General features: G+C 39.3%; 1 pseudogene; it reads right to left on the minus strand.

Moving 5' to 3' along the window:
• Nucleotides 1-1,096: 1,096 nt before the first annotated feature.
• LOC132397884 (sin3 histone deacetylase corepressor complex component SDS3-like) overlaps nucleotides 1,097-13,134 on the minus strand; it is a 75,184-nt pseudogene continuing 63,146 nt past the window's right edge.

Here is a 13,134-nt window from a genome sequence, read left to right on the forward strand (position 1 = left end):
ATCAAAGCCACTTAGATCATATTTCTTCTCTAATCTAATGCTTGATCAGAAGAACAAAGAACCTCTTGACCATGTCTGCATGCTTTTATGCATTGAGTTGCTGCCACAATTGGCTGATTAGATATTTGTAGGCGTACATAATAAAGTGGCCACTGAGCACGTGTCTCCATATATAGTTTGGTACTTGCCCAGTTGTGCTTTAAAGCACACACTCAAATGTTTCCTCAGAATCTAGCCTCCTTGACTCATCTGACTGCTTCTTCCACTAATCCGCCAACTGACAACATAAACAGGACCTGATTCAACTTCCTTAAACTACTCTCCCCATTGCTGGCCCTTTTTTTAAAGACTTGACACAAGGCTAAACTATATATTTTTTGTCCTTTTATGCAGATAAAACTGTGTCGCTCTTTCCAGTCCAGACATGAAGCCAGCATCCTCCATCATAGCAGTATCAGTTTTGCGGGGATTTTGGTCTCAATTATCATGCTCAAAACTTCATTTTATGTTTCTTATATGTGTGCAAAGAACATCACTTTCAACTTGTTGGGTATATGGCCTGGCTACTCAACAATACTATTAATAAAAATACTGGAGATGGGAATTAAGTTTCATGGTTCTTTACTGGCAGGAACCAAACTCTGAACACACTTACAGATCGATACACGCTTAATAGCACATGCTCAATATGCCCCAAATAGCACATTCAACAACGTGTTACTAAAACATAAAGTAGTCCTTTATTGTACTGTAGGCTATACGGTACACTCCTCCCCTTTTATTTTAATAGTGTATCAACTGCTTTTTTTACTGGGGCACTATGCTAAACAAATGTTTACCCTTAACATACAAATGCCTACCATTTGTTTACTTAGTAACTTAATAATATCAAATTATAACGACCTTATTTTTTACTTTTGGTCTAAGACCCATTTATAACTCAGATCTCTGGCGGGGGGGATCTTCTCTGCCTCTCTGGGTAATGTCTGTCAGTAGCTTGTTTATTTTAATACAGATTTCCATGTAAAAGTCATGGAAAGTTGACCTCTGAGCATAGGGAGTTAAGAAATTGTGTGCCTCCTACTTGCTAACCATTTTAGGTAGCAGATCACCTCCGTATAATGAAGACTCCTCTGTGCAGCTGTCCTAGATATATACGCATCTTAGTGCTATCACTTGTCTTCCTTACCCATATCTCATTTGATCCAACTGAGCTAATTACACAGCCAATCTTCTTATTCTCCTTAGATTCCAAATAGATAGCCTAACCTTTATGATACCATCTCTTATGAGAATATAACTTTCCATCTCCTATTCTTGCTTCATACCTTTGTGCTGGAGATTCAGCGGGAGTGCAGGGAAGATGCTCAGGAGAAGACAGAGATGCTGGTCTTCTCGGAGATTTAAGTTTATTAAGAGATCGCAGATCTTGCATTATCTATTCATTTGTTAACAAGCAATTTAACTGTGCAAGTGCAGTTTTTCGTCTTTTGTCTGTAATTGGAACAGGGTCATTAGGTCTCCTCCTTAGTTTCCTAATCATTATTGGCTTTACCTCCATAGAATCTCCTGTGAGTTCCATTGTCAGCCTCTCATTCTCAATCAGTTTTTCCTTTTCTTCTAACTCAATCTTTTTATCTTCAAATCCCTTCACTGCTGCTTTATTCTCTTTAATATAATTCCTTTCCACTTGTTCTGACCGGTTGCAGAAAAAACTCTGCATTTCATATTCTTTCCTTTTATTGTTGATCTAGTTTCTTCATCCTATTCTGATACTCCTGCAAAGTGCCTTCCTGTAACTGCTGTAGCTGTCTTTTGAGAGATGTCAGTTTCTCCTGGTACATCTGCTCTTTTATTTCCAGTTAGTCTTCATCATCCTGCCTCCTGGCAATATCTGTCTCCCTTGCATCTTCATCCAAGTCACATCCACGGATATTGTGTTCGGCCTAATCTTTAATGCTGTCTAGCTCTCCTCATTGTTGTAATAGTCAACAATGGGTGAGAAGAGAGCTGCGGACATCTTCCCCGCTGAGCTGCCCTCCTTTGTTGACAAATCTAGTGTCTTGATGGTGTGCCAATCCAACTGGATTTTCCTGAGCCATTCACTTCCCAGCAACGGTGGTCCTCCATTTTTCAATACATAGAGGTTCAGCTGCTGTGCTTTGTCTCCGTAGGTCACTGTCTCTTTAATTTTACCTTTGGACACACTTTCTGTCCTGTGTAATTCTTTAGCAGTAGTTTAGTTTCTTTCAGTTATGTGAGAAAAGTTATTTGTAGTCGAGTACAGAGATCACTGTTAAAGCTGAGCCTGTGTCCAACTCCATTTTCAGTCTCACGCCTGCCACTTGTGGCATGACCCTTATTACTCTTTGATCATCTATTTCTTTCACGCTGTGAATTTGCAGACAAGACAATTCTCTTTCATCAGAGTCATTTTCATCAGAACTGCTTTCTTCCATTTTGTGTACATTGTTGTGTTTTCCTTTCTGGGGTTTCTTGTTTCTCTGTATTTTGTCCTTTTTCTGCTGTTTACTGGCTTTGCATACTCTGCCAGTACGGCCCTGTTTGCCACAGTTTCTGCATTTTTTGTCTTTAAACCAACAGTCATCCAGGTCATGTGACCTTTTCCCACAACAGTAACATTTCTTTCCATAGAACCATAGAACATTACAGCACAGAAACAGGCCTTTTGGCCCTTCTTGGCTGTGCAGAACCATTTTTCTGCCTAGTTCCACTGACCTGCACCTGGCCCATATCCCTCCATACACCTCTCATCCATGTACCTGTCCAAGATTTTCTTAAATTTTTAAAAGTGAGCTCACATTTACCACTTAATCTGGCAGCTCATTCCACACCCCTACTACTCTCTGTGTGAAGAAGCCCCCCCCCATGTTCCCTTTAAACTTTTCCCCCTTCACCCTTAACCCATGTTCTCTGTTTTTTTTCTCCCCTAGCTTCAGTGGAAAAAGCCTGCTTGCATTCACTCTATCTATTCTCATCATATTCTTATGCAGCTCTATCAAATCTTCCCAAATTCTTCTACGCTCCAGAGAATAAATTCCCAACCTATTCAACCTTTCTCTGTAACTCAGTTTCTCAAGTCCCGGCAACATTCTTGTAAACCTTCTCTGCACTCTTTCAACCTTATTAATATTCTTCCTGTAATTTGGTGACCAAAAATTCATTTCCTTCATTTCTCTTCAGCGACATTTTATTTGTGGCATATTCCAAAGATTTTTGTTGTATCTCAGAAGCACCCTGTGCCACTATTTCCATTGATATTGCAATGTTTAGCGCTTTCTTGAATGTAAAGTCTCTTTCACATAGAAGCTTCTTCTCTATGGTTTCACAGTGCATGCCACACACTAACCTGTTCCTCAATGCGTCCGACAGACCAGCTCCAAATTGACAATATTCTTATAATTTGCACAATTCAGCACAATATTCAGAAATGCTTTCATTTTTGCTCTGATTCCAATTGTGAAATTTAAGACTTGAGGCCTCACTCTGCCTCCTTTTCCTGCTCCTTGGCTCGTTCCTTGCGCTGTTCCTCTGAGTGTCATTATCGAATAAAACTCGGCGTTCTGATATGATGTAGGTTCATTAACCTCATCACCAATGTGTTGTGTATATAGCCTGGCTACACAACAATGCTATTAATAAAAATGCTAGAGATGGGAGCTAAGTTTCATGGTTCTTTACTGGCAGAAACCAAACTCTGAACACACACATACAGATCAATATGCACATAATAGCGCATTCAATGACATGGTACTAAAACATAAAGTAGTCCCTTATTATACTGTAGGCTATATGGTACACAACCATTCATAGTATTTTTTTTACTTTCACTCAAGGCTAATTACAGCACAATGTTAACTGGAATCAAAAAGTAAATCATAACCTTTTCAAAGATTCATCTCCAGTCATAAGCCACTGCATGAAATTCCATCCCTGCATCAAAACAAAGCTTGCAGAGAAGGGGGAAAGATGTATTTTTGATTCTCACAGTAGTTTGTAGCCTCTGGCCTTTTCATATGTTAATTGCGTCCACCTGGCCAACTAACATTATGGGTGCCTACACCTCAATTCACACTGAAATGCTCCAGGAATATTTATGTGCAACTAAACCCCAGTAATTATTCAAAACCTCAGTGCAGGCAATTTAGAATTCAGCTTGCACAGTCATACAGGCTCCAAGGGTGCAAAAATTGAATTAGCATGTAAATGTACTGTAGTCATAATGCAGAAAATAAAGTTGAATTTGACCTGTGGCTGACAGACAAAAAAGAATCTCAGTCAATGTTTGACCATGCTATTTCTCATTAAGATTTATCATCAAATTTATACGGTATTAGCTGAATTTTTTAGACATTAACTGAAAAAACTATTCCAAAATAATTACTCCTTAGCTCATTACAATGTTCTCATAGTAAGAGCCCATCTACTAAAGAGCAACGAGCAATAAAAGTACAAAATGCTGCATTACATTCCTCAGTCAGTATAGTTAAAGCATGTCAGGCACATGAGTATTCTGCTCCTTGAATACTTGATAGAGTTTGGCTACTGGGATATAAAGCAAGTATTCAAGTGCAGTCTGTGGTGTACAGAAGAAACACAAGGCTGATCCTTAGTGAGGGAAAGAATAACTCAAAGAAACTGTATAAGAGAAAGAGGTGCATGGGATAATAAAGAGCAATGGAAGGGAAGCTCCACCAAGGTATTGCTAACATAAAGGGTCACGAGTGAATACTGACAAAAATCAGGTTTAACATTTATCTCCTGATGCTTTGTTGGTACAAGAAAGACTGACACTTAGAAAGGACTCTGGCTAAGTCTAAGAGCTGAGTAAGAGGCAGAGACGCATTGTGCTTTGGGAGAGAGGCAAGGGAAATGTCACTAGGTTCTCTTGATGGATAATCTAAGAATGGCTACTTACTCTGTGCCTCTTAAGGCATGTGAAAGAGCTACCATACTCAACTAGTTATTGGTTTTCCACTATACTTATGTTGCCCTGAGGGACACTTAACATGGGAATATCTTGATGTAGCAAAATACTCATTGAGCAAGAAGTCTGTACAAATGAAGGCAAAGTAGAAAATGAAGTGGATTAGAAATGAAGCTATGTAGAAGGCTTTCTGAGATTTAACTGGCAATCTTCACTTCAGAATGTGCTTGACTCCACCTACTACCATTGCAATAAACTTATTAGACAAAAAACCCAAGTAGAGTTGGTCAAGACCATCCGAAATCATCAATGTAAAGAAATTCACAGTTAAATGTCAGGCTGTCTGAGGAATGTATGATAAAGAGTTTGCTGACACATCTTGTTTTTAGAGTGCTTTCTTTACAGACTAAAACCTACAGCATTTGCTTTTTATTGCACAAATGTCATCTCAAATGAAAACCTTTGGGGGCAGATTGAAAATTCTGTTCCTTTGTAAAGAAGTAAATATTCTGCCCTCAGTAAGAATTTTGAAGGCAGAAAACATTTATAAAATTTTCATACATCATTTCGCCTCATACAGACTGGCTTCTTCATAGCAGTCCCTTGATATTAGGGGTGACTTACATTCACTCCGGTTAGCTGGAATTTGAGATGGCTCCCGAGAGGGCAGCATGCAAGCTCTAGGTTCTTTTGCAGGTGGAGTTAGTTGTGGCTGACAGGGCAAACAGGTAGATACTTTCGGTAGGGGAGGGGGGTGGTTGGTGTTACGCTTCTTAGACCACTAATGCATGGCCTCTGTGTGCTCCTGCTGTATGGCCTTGTGATTGTCAACAACATCCCAAATGCTACTTCTCCATATTGAGTGCAAGTGATTCAGGGGATTGTCTCACATTTACTTAAAGACACTTTAAGCACTTCCCCTCTTTGAATCTTTTCTTCACTCCACGAGGTAATCTATCTGTATCGGAGCTCAGAATAGAGTCTATTACAATGTATCTGACTGTTAAGGCCTCAGTGCTAACCTGCACAGAACACAAATCTTGGTCTGCTTATTCTTCCAATGTATTTGGAGAATCTTGATAATATGTTCCAATAGCCTATTGCCCAGTAGACCATATGTTTTTAGTCAGGTCTTAAGTCTTAATCTGGTGAAGGGTCTCAGTCTGAAACATTGACTGTTTATTGCTTTCTATAGACATTTTGATTGCTGGTGAGATTGCTGTGTAACACTCAGTCAGATACATTGTAATAGACTCTATTCTGAGCTCCGATATAGATATTGGAGTGGAGAGACTACCTTTTGATCACTGGTGGGTTAGCTCTGCTGCTGCAGATGGAGAGGCCCACAGCTGTGCCTGAGAATGTAACCTAGGTTTTCTGTGTTTTGGATTTGGATCTGACTACAGATGTTTTTTTCAGTCTTATAGTTTTTTATATTCCATATTTTTGTCTTTCCAGTCTTTCTTGGTTTTTTTTTTGTGTGCAGGGGAGGGGGATTTGGGAGTCTATGTGCCTGTTCCATTTTTGTTCATTTTTGTGTGGGGAGTGGGGAGTTGGGAATTGGGGTTGATGAACTTGTTGCCGTTCTTTTCTTTCTTGGTTTCATGGCTATCTGGAGAAGAATTACAGAGTTGTACACTTTGATAATAAATGAACCTTTGAACCTTTTTAAATATTTGCCTGGCCTACTGAGTTCCTCCAGCATTATTTATGGTTACTCTGGATTTCTGGCAAGTACAGAATCTCACGCCTTAATCTTAAAAATGCTTTCAGTCCAAAAACTAAATGGATTTCATTGTTGAGTCTTATTTACACTAGAAGTGACACGAAGAAAGCCAACTGTTGAAAAAATATAGCAGAACATATTTAATTATTGCAATATGCAGGGATCATTTAAAAATATTTCAGGCTAGACATCATCACCTCTGAAAAGGCACATTAAACAGGAACTACATGTATATCCCCAGCAGTCTTGTTCATAACCTAGCCCACAGCAATATTTTAATGAGTTAAACACCCAAGGCATTTGAGAGATTTAGAATTTCAAACTAAGCACAAATGCCTTTCTTCCAGTGGCTTTGTGGGGAACAAGTAGGTCAGAGATCATTGCTGCTTGGGGATGATTGAAACAAGGCAGGTGTTAGGCCAGGAAGTTCGAAACTTTATTCAGGTGACTGGGGGGGATTGCAATGACGTTGTTGGGAAGCAATTCATTTGAGGGTAGAATTGTTATTGGACACAGGGGCAAAACATTTGGGCTGTGTATTTTCCGTCTTCAAGAACATCTAAACACTGTTATGTGAGAGGGAGGAGAAAGCAGAACAATACAATTTTCAGTTTTAAATGAGCAGGAACACAGGCTCCATGAGTTTACTTACAAAAAATGTGGTGTGAGAGATGAATAGGAGGCCCAGATGATATTGGCAACAGGGGTTTGAACTGTTGAGGGTGGGAGAGCAAAATTAAGCATATAGCAAAGACAATCAACCTGACTGGTGAATTGTAGAGAAAGGTTGATCCCTTTTAAGTGATAAAGCAGGTCACCCCAGGTTTGCAGCAGTCACAGCACACAGAGAAAGCAACACACTTTGGATATTATTCTATGAATGCATTAATATAGCAGGTTTATGGAGTGTATTCTTTCATATGACACTTCAGATCCTATTTAGATCCTTTTGTTATTTTTGTTAATCCAGACAAATTATTGAAAATTGACAGTGCTTGAATTTCAGGTTGGTTCAGTGTTTCAACAAAATTCTCAGGCCCATCTGGAATACTCCCGAGTCTAAGCTTATTACCCACCCAGTTCACATCCTATGATATTTATTTAGTGCTTGATAGATAAGGTAGCTCTTTTAATTTAATTCCAAGAATTGTAGAGAGAGATAAATTAATTTTGTTTTCATTTTATTGTATGAACTATTTTCCTTCTCTGAGAATATATGGACACTGCTTTGTGGGAGAGGGGAGGAGTAAGACCAAGTAAATTTTTGGATTTTAAATAAGCAGGAGTGCAGGTTCCCAGAATTTAAATAAAACATTTGGAACAGAGACTCAGAGATTTAACTACAATGGAAAGAAAGGCCCAGTGAACTAAGAAAGAAGATGATCAGGAAGAATGGAACAAAACATGCAAAGTTATTCAGTATTCAAAAGGAAGGACAGAAAGGATTTCAGGTTAGAGAGGAGACAAACAAATATCAGACATCATTTGATTCATACATAAATGTAAAACATTTGTAGAATGTATTCCTTCATACTGCATTTTAGGACCTTTTAAAACCCTTTACCTGTTATTATCCTTTCAAACAAATTGTTGCAAAGAATTTTAGGTTGCTCTATTGTTTCAATAGAATTGCACATGAGGAATGGTGGTAGCTCAGATGCGAAATCTATAGAGTTAGGGAATGCTAACAGGCAGAAACCCTACTGAAAAATGAATACAGACTGCTAAATATTAATTCAATCAAGTTTATTGTCATCTGACGTACATATCTACAACCCAACAAAGCTCCTCTGGACCATGGTGTGCCCACAAAATAAATAAATATAAAATCAAACACAGTGCATGAAAATATAACCACAAGTTAATAAAATATACAAAATTCAAAATGCATATGAAGTGTGCAGCACAGGTAAACAGCAAGCAGCTTGCCATCCTAGTGACAACCCCATGGTAGTTGCAGGATATTAATTCGTCTCACAACCTGAGGAAGACACTCTGACCCTGTCTGGCAGTCCTAGTCTTGATGATCCTATACTGCCTTCCTGACAGTAGAGGGTCAAAGATATCGTGGGATAGGTGGTTGGGATCCTCAGCAGGGCTTTGAGTCCTTCGTATACAACATTCCCTAGTAAATGGGATTGAGAAAGAAGCAGATCACCATGATGAAATGGCAGAGGCAACGCAATGGGATGAATGGCTTAATTCTGCTCCGATGTCTCATGGGGAGTTGTCACAACTAGGGGAGAAAAGATAACCTGGTGATCCTCCTGGCAGTTTTTATTATCCTTTGTAGCACACAGTGATGCAGCCGGACAGGACATTCGTGTTGATGCTCCTGTAGGAAGTTGTTAGAATGGGGGCAGGGGAACTTGCATGCCTCAATCTCTTCAAAAAGTGTAGACACTGCTATGCCTTCTTGACTAATGGGGAAGTGTTGTGGGGCCAGGTTAGATACTAGTGGCAATATTGGCAGTGGCACTAAACATGAAAGTGAAGTACATCCTATTGGGGTAGAAATGTAATCATGGGCAATTTTAAACTGTACGTAGATTGGATTTTACTCATGGATTATGGACAGATAAGTTAACTGGGCTATTACATAGATAAATCAACTAGAGAGCAGCCAACTCTGACAGGATAATTCATAAAGAGACCCGTATACAATCACTCTTTGCCTTTTGTGGGCAAGTGAGTTCTGGATCCACAAAGCAATGTCCCCTTGGATCCCATGCCTCCTTACTTTCTCAATAAGCTTTGCATGGGATCCAAGGATGCTTGAGGATAACTGAAGAAACTCCAATATTTAATATTTACCAAAATTTATCCAATACTTACACTACACGCTGCATCTGCAAAGCAAACAGCATTATGAAGGACCCAACACACCTCTCATACAAACTCTTCTCCCTCCTGCCGTCTGGGAAAAGGCACCAAAGCATTTGAGCTCTCACGACCAGACTACATAACAGATTCTTCCCCCAGGCTATCAGACTTCTCAATACCCAGAGCCTGGACTGATACCAACTTACTGCCTTCTACTGTGCCTATTGTCTTGTTTATTATTTATTGTAATGCCTGCACTGTTTTGTGCACTTTATACATTCTTGGGTAGGTCTGTAGTCCATTGTAGTTTTTTTTCTGTGTTGTTTTTATGTATTTCAGTGTAACTTTTGTACTGTTTCATTTAGTACCATGGTCCTGAAAAACATTGTCTCATTTTTACTGTGTACTATACAAGCAGTTATGGTTGAAATGACAATAAAAAGTGACTTGACTTGACTTGACTTGACTTGAAAAGGAGCGGGTAGGTAAAGCAGGGAAATTTAGACTGGTTAATCTGACATCGCTGGTGGAAAATATCGTGGAGTGCATTCAAGGTGAAAGAGTAAAGAATCAGGATTGGACAAGCTTAACAGGAAATTAGGCTTGACACATTTAGTGTAGCTGTTTTTTAGAATGTAACTAGTAAAGTGGTTGGGGAGAAAGAATGAATGTGATGTATTTAGATTTTCTTAAGGATTTCACCAAGACACAATGTCAAGTTGTGAGGGGAAATCTTAAAGTACATGGAATCAAGGGTAATGCAAAGTACATAGAATTGAGAATAATGCAAAACACATTGCATGGTTTGAATATGGAAAGTACATCAAATTTTAAAGTATAGAGAAACTGGTAGACATAAAAGAAACAGATGGAATTAACAGTTTTTTCCAATTGGTCGGCAGTGATGCATGGGATGGCAATACATTTTGCTGCTTGGATTTCAGCTATTCGGGATATACATTCTAGATATGAATATAGGGGTCAAGGGAAATGGGAAGAAAAGGAACAGCATACAAAATTTGGAGGATCAGCCACGATCATATTAAATGGCAGAAATGAACCATATTGTGGAATGGCCAACTCCTGTTCCTATTTTCTCTGTTTCCATGTTTCCAAACTGTAGAAGACAAGTCCATTGAGTCAACATTTACAAACTTGATCTGCTCCTCATTTACTCATACACTGATAAAATTTGACATCATCCCACCAGGTGTAGATACCTCCATATTTGGGTGCTTGCTCAAATCATGCCAACAATACACATCATCAGCTGTTCAGTAGAAGAGATTGCTTATTAATGATATTGGAAGAGGACCACAAACCAATATTCTTTCCAATGACCAAACCTCTGAATATACGGTGAAGTTATTGAAAAGACACTCAAAAATGAAAATCAACAGCCTTGCAGATTAACATTATTGCACTGCCTGCTTTTTACCAGAAGATTCTCCTTAAAATGCAGATCTGTGATTAAAGCTTTGAGTTTCTCTGTGCATTTAGTGTAACAAAACTCCCAAAATAAGAATAGCACTTTATAATCTGAAGTATTTTCATATTCACTATTTATTTTAACAATTTCTGGTTGGAGGATTTGTTTGTGGAATGAGCAATGGACTGGCATTCCATTGTATAGCTGAGACTTGCTTCATTTGCTAAGACATCAAACTGCAGTAACTTTAAAATGAAAGAAAATTAGGTAAAAGCAAATACATGATTGTGGGCAAAATCAGAGCAGCTGGATTAGATTTAGATAGACGGATAGATAGAAAGATAGATAGATGGATAGATGATATTTTATTAATCCCAAAGGAAATTATAGTATCACAGTAACATTAAAAGTGCACAGATATAAATATTTGAAGAGAAGAAGAAGGAATAAAGAATAAGTTACCACAAACAGTCTAAGAGGGGGCCATCACTTCACCAGCTATAGATCAACTCACTATGGAGCCAAGGGTAAGAAAGACCTCATATAGTGATCTTTGGAGCAGTACAGTTGTACAGAGAATATGAAACATAGCAATTTAGAGCATATTACATGCCCTTCGGCCCACAATGTTGTGCCGACCATATAACTTACTCAAGAGACTGCCTAGAATTTCCTTAGTGCAAAACCCTCTATTTTTCTAAGCTTCATGTTCCTTATCTAAGCGGCTCTTAAAAGGCATAATTGTATCAGTTTCCACCACCGCTGCCGGCAGACCATTCCATGCACCCACCACTCTCTGTGTGAAAAAACTTACCCCTGACATCCCCTTGGTACCTATTTCCAAGCACCTTAAAACTATGCCCCCTAATTTTAGCCATTTCAGCCCTGGGAAAAAGCCGCTGGCTATCCACATGATCAATGCCCTTCATCATCTTATACTCATCAATCAGTTGCTCCAAGGAGAAAAGGCCAAAGTACACTCAACCTACTCTCATAAAGCACGCCCTGCAATCCAGGCAACATCCTTGTAAATCTCCTCTGCACTCTCTCTATAGTATCCACATCCTTCCTGTAGTGAGGTGACCAGAACTGAACACAGTACTCCAAGTGGGGTCTGACCAAGGTCTTATATAGCTGTAACATTATTTCACAGCTGTTGAACTCAATCCCATGGTTGATGAGTGGCAGCACACCCTATGCCTTCTTAACAATGCTTTCAACCTACGCAACAGATTTGAGTATCTTATCAACACAGACCCCCAAGATCTCTCAGATCCTTCATATTGCCAATTCATATTACCATTTATATTATATTCTGTCTTCAAACTGGACCTACCAAAATGAACCACTTCACACTTATCTGGGTTGAACTGCATCTGCCACTTCTTAGCCCAGTTCTGCATCCTTTCAGTTTCCCGCTGTAACCTCTGACAGCCCTCCAGACTATCCACAACACCCTCAATCTTTGTGTCATCAGCTAACATACTAACCCCCCCCCCCACCACATCTTCATCCAGATCATTTATTAAAAAAAACACACAAAGAAGAGGAGACCCAGAACAGATCCCTATGGAACACTATTGGTCACTGACCTCCATGCAGAATACAAACCATCTGAACAACCCTTTGACTTTTGTGGGCAAGCCAATTCTGGATCCAAGAAGCAAGGTATCCTTGACTCACATGCCTCCTTAATTTTTGAAGAATCCTTGCATGGGGAATCTTATCAAATGCCTTACTGAAATACATATACACTACATCCACTGCTCTGCCTTCATCAATGTGTTTTGTTATATCCTCAAAGAATTCAATCAGGCCCATAAGACATGACCTGCCCTTGACAAAGCAATGCTGACAATCTCTAATCAGATCATGTCTCTCCAAATGCCCATAAATCCTGCCTCTCAGGATCTTCTCCAACAACTTGCCCAGCACAGAAGTTAGAGTCACTGGTCTATAACTTACTGGGTTATCTCTACTCCCTCTCTTGAGCAAGAGAACAACATTTGCAACCCTCCAATCCTCCGGTACTTCTTCCGTTCCCTATTGATAATGCAAAGATCAACACAAGAGGCTCAGCAATCTCTTCCCTCACTTCCACAGTAGCCTGGGGTATATCTCTCCGGTCCACATGACTTAGCTAAATTAATACTTTTCAAAAGCTCCAGCACATCCTTTTTCTTGATGTCTATATGCTCAATCATTTCA

Source organism: Hypanus sabinus, chromosome 8 (assembly GCF_030144855.1).
Source record: "Hypanus sabinus isolate sHypSab1 chromosome 8, sHypSab1.hap1, whole genome shotgun sequence".
In the NCBI taxonomy this organism is placed as follows: Eukaryota; Metazoa; Chordata; class Chondrichthyes; order Myliobatiformes; family Dasyatidae; genus Hypanus; species Hypanus sabinus.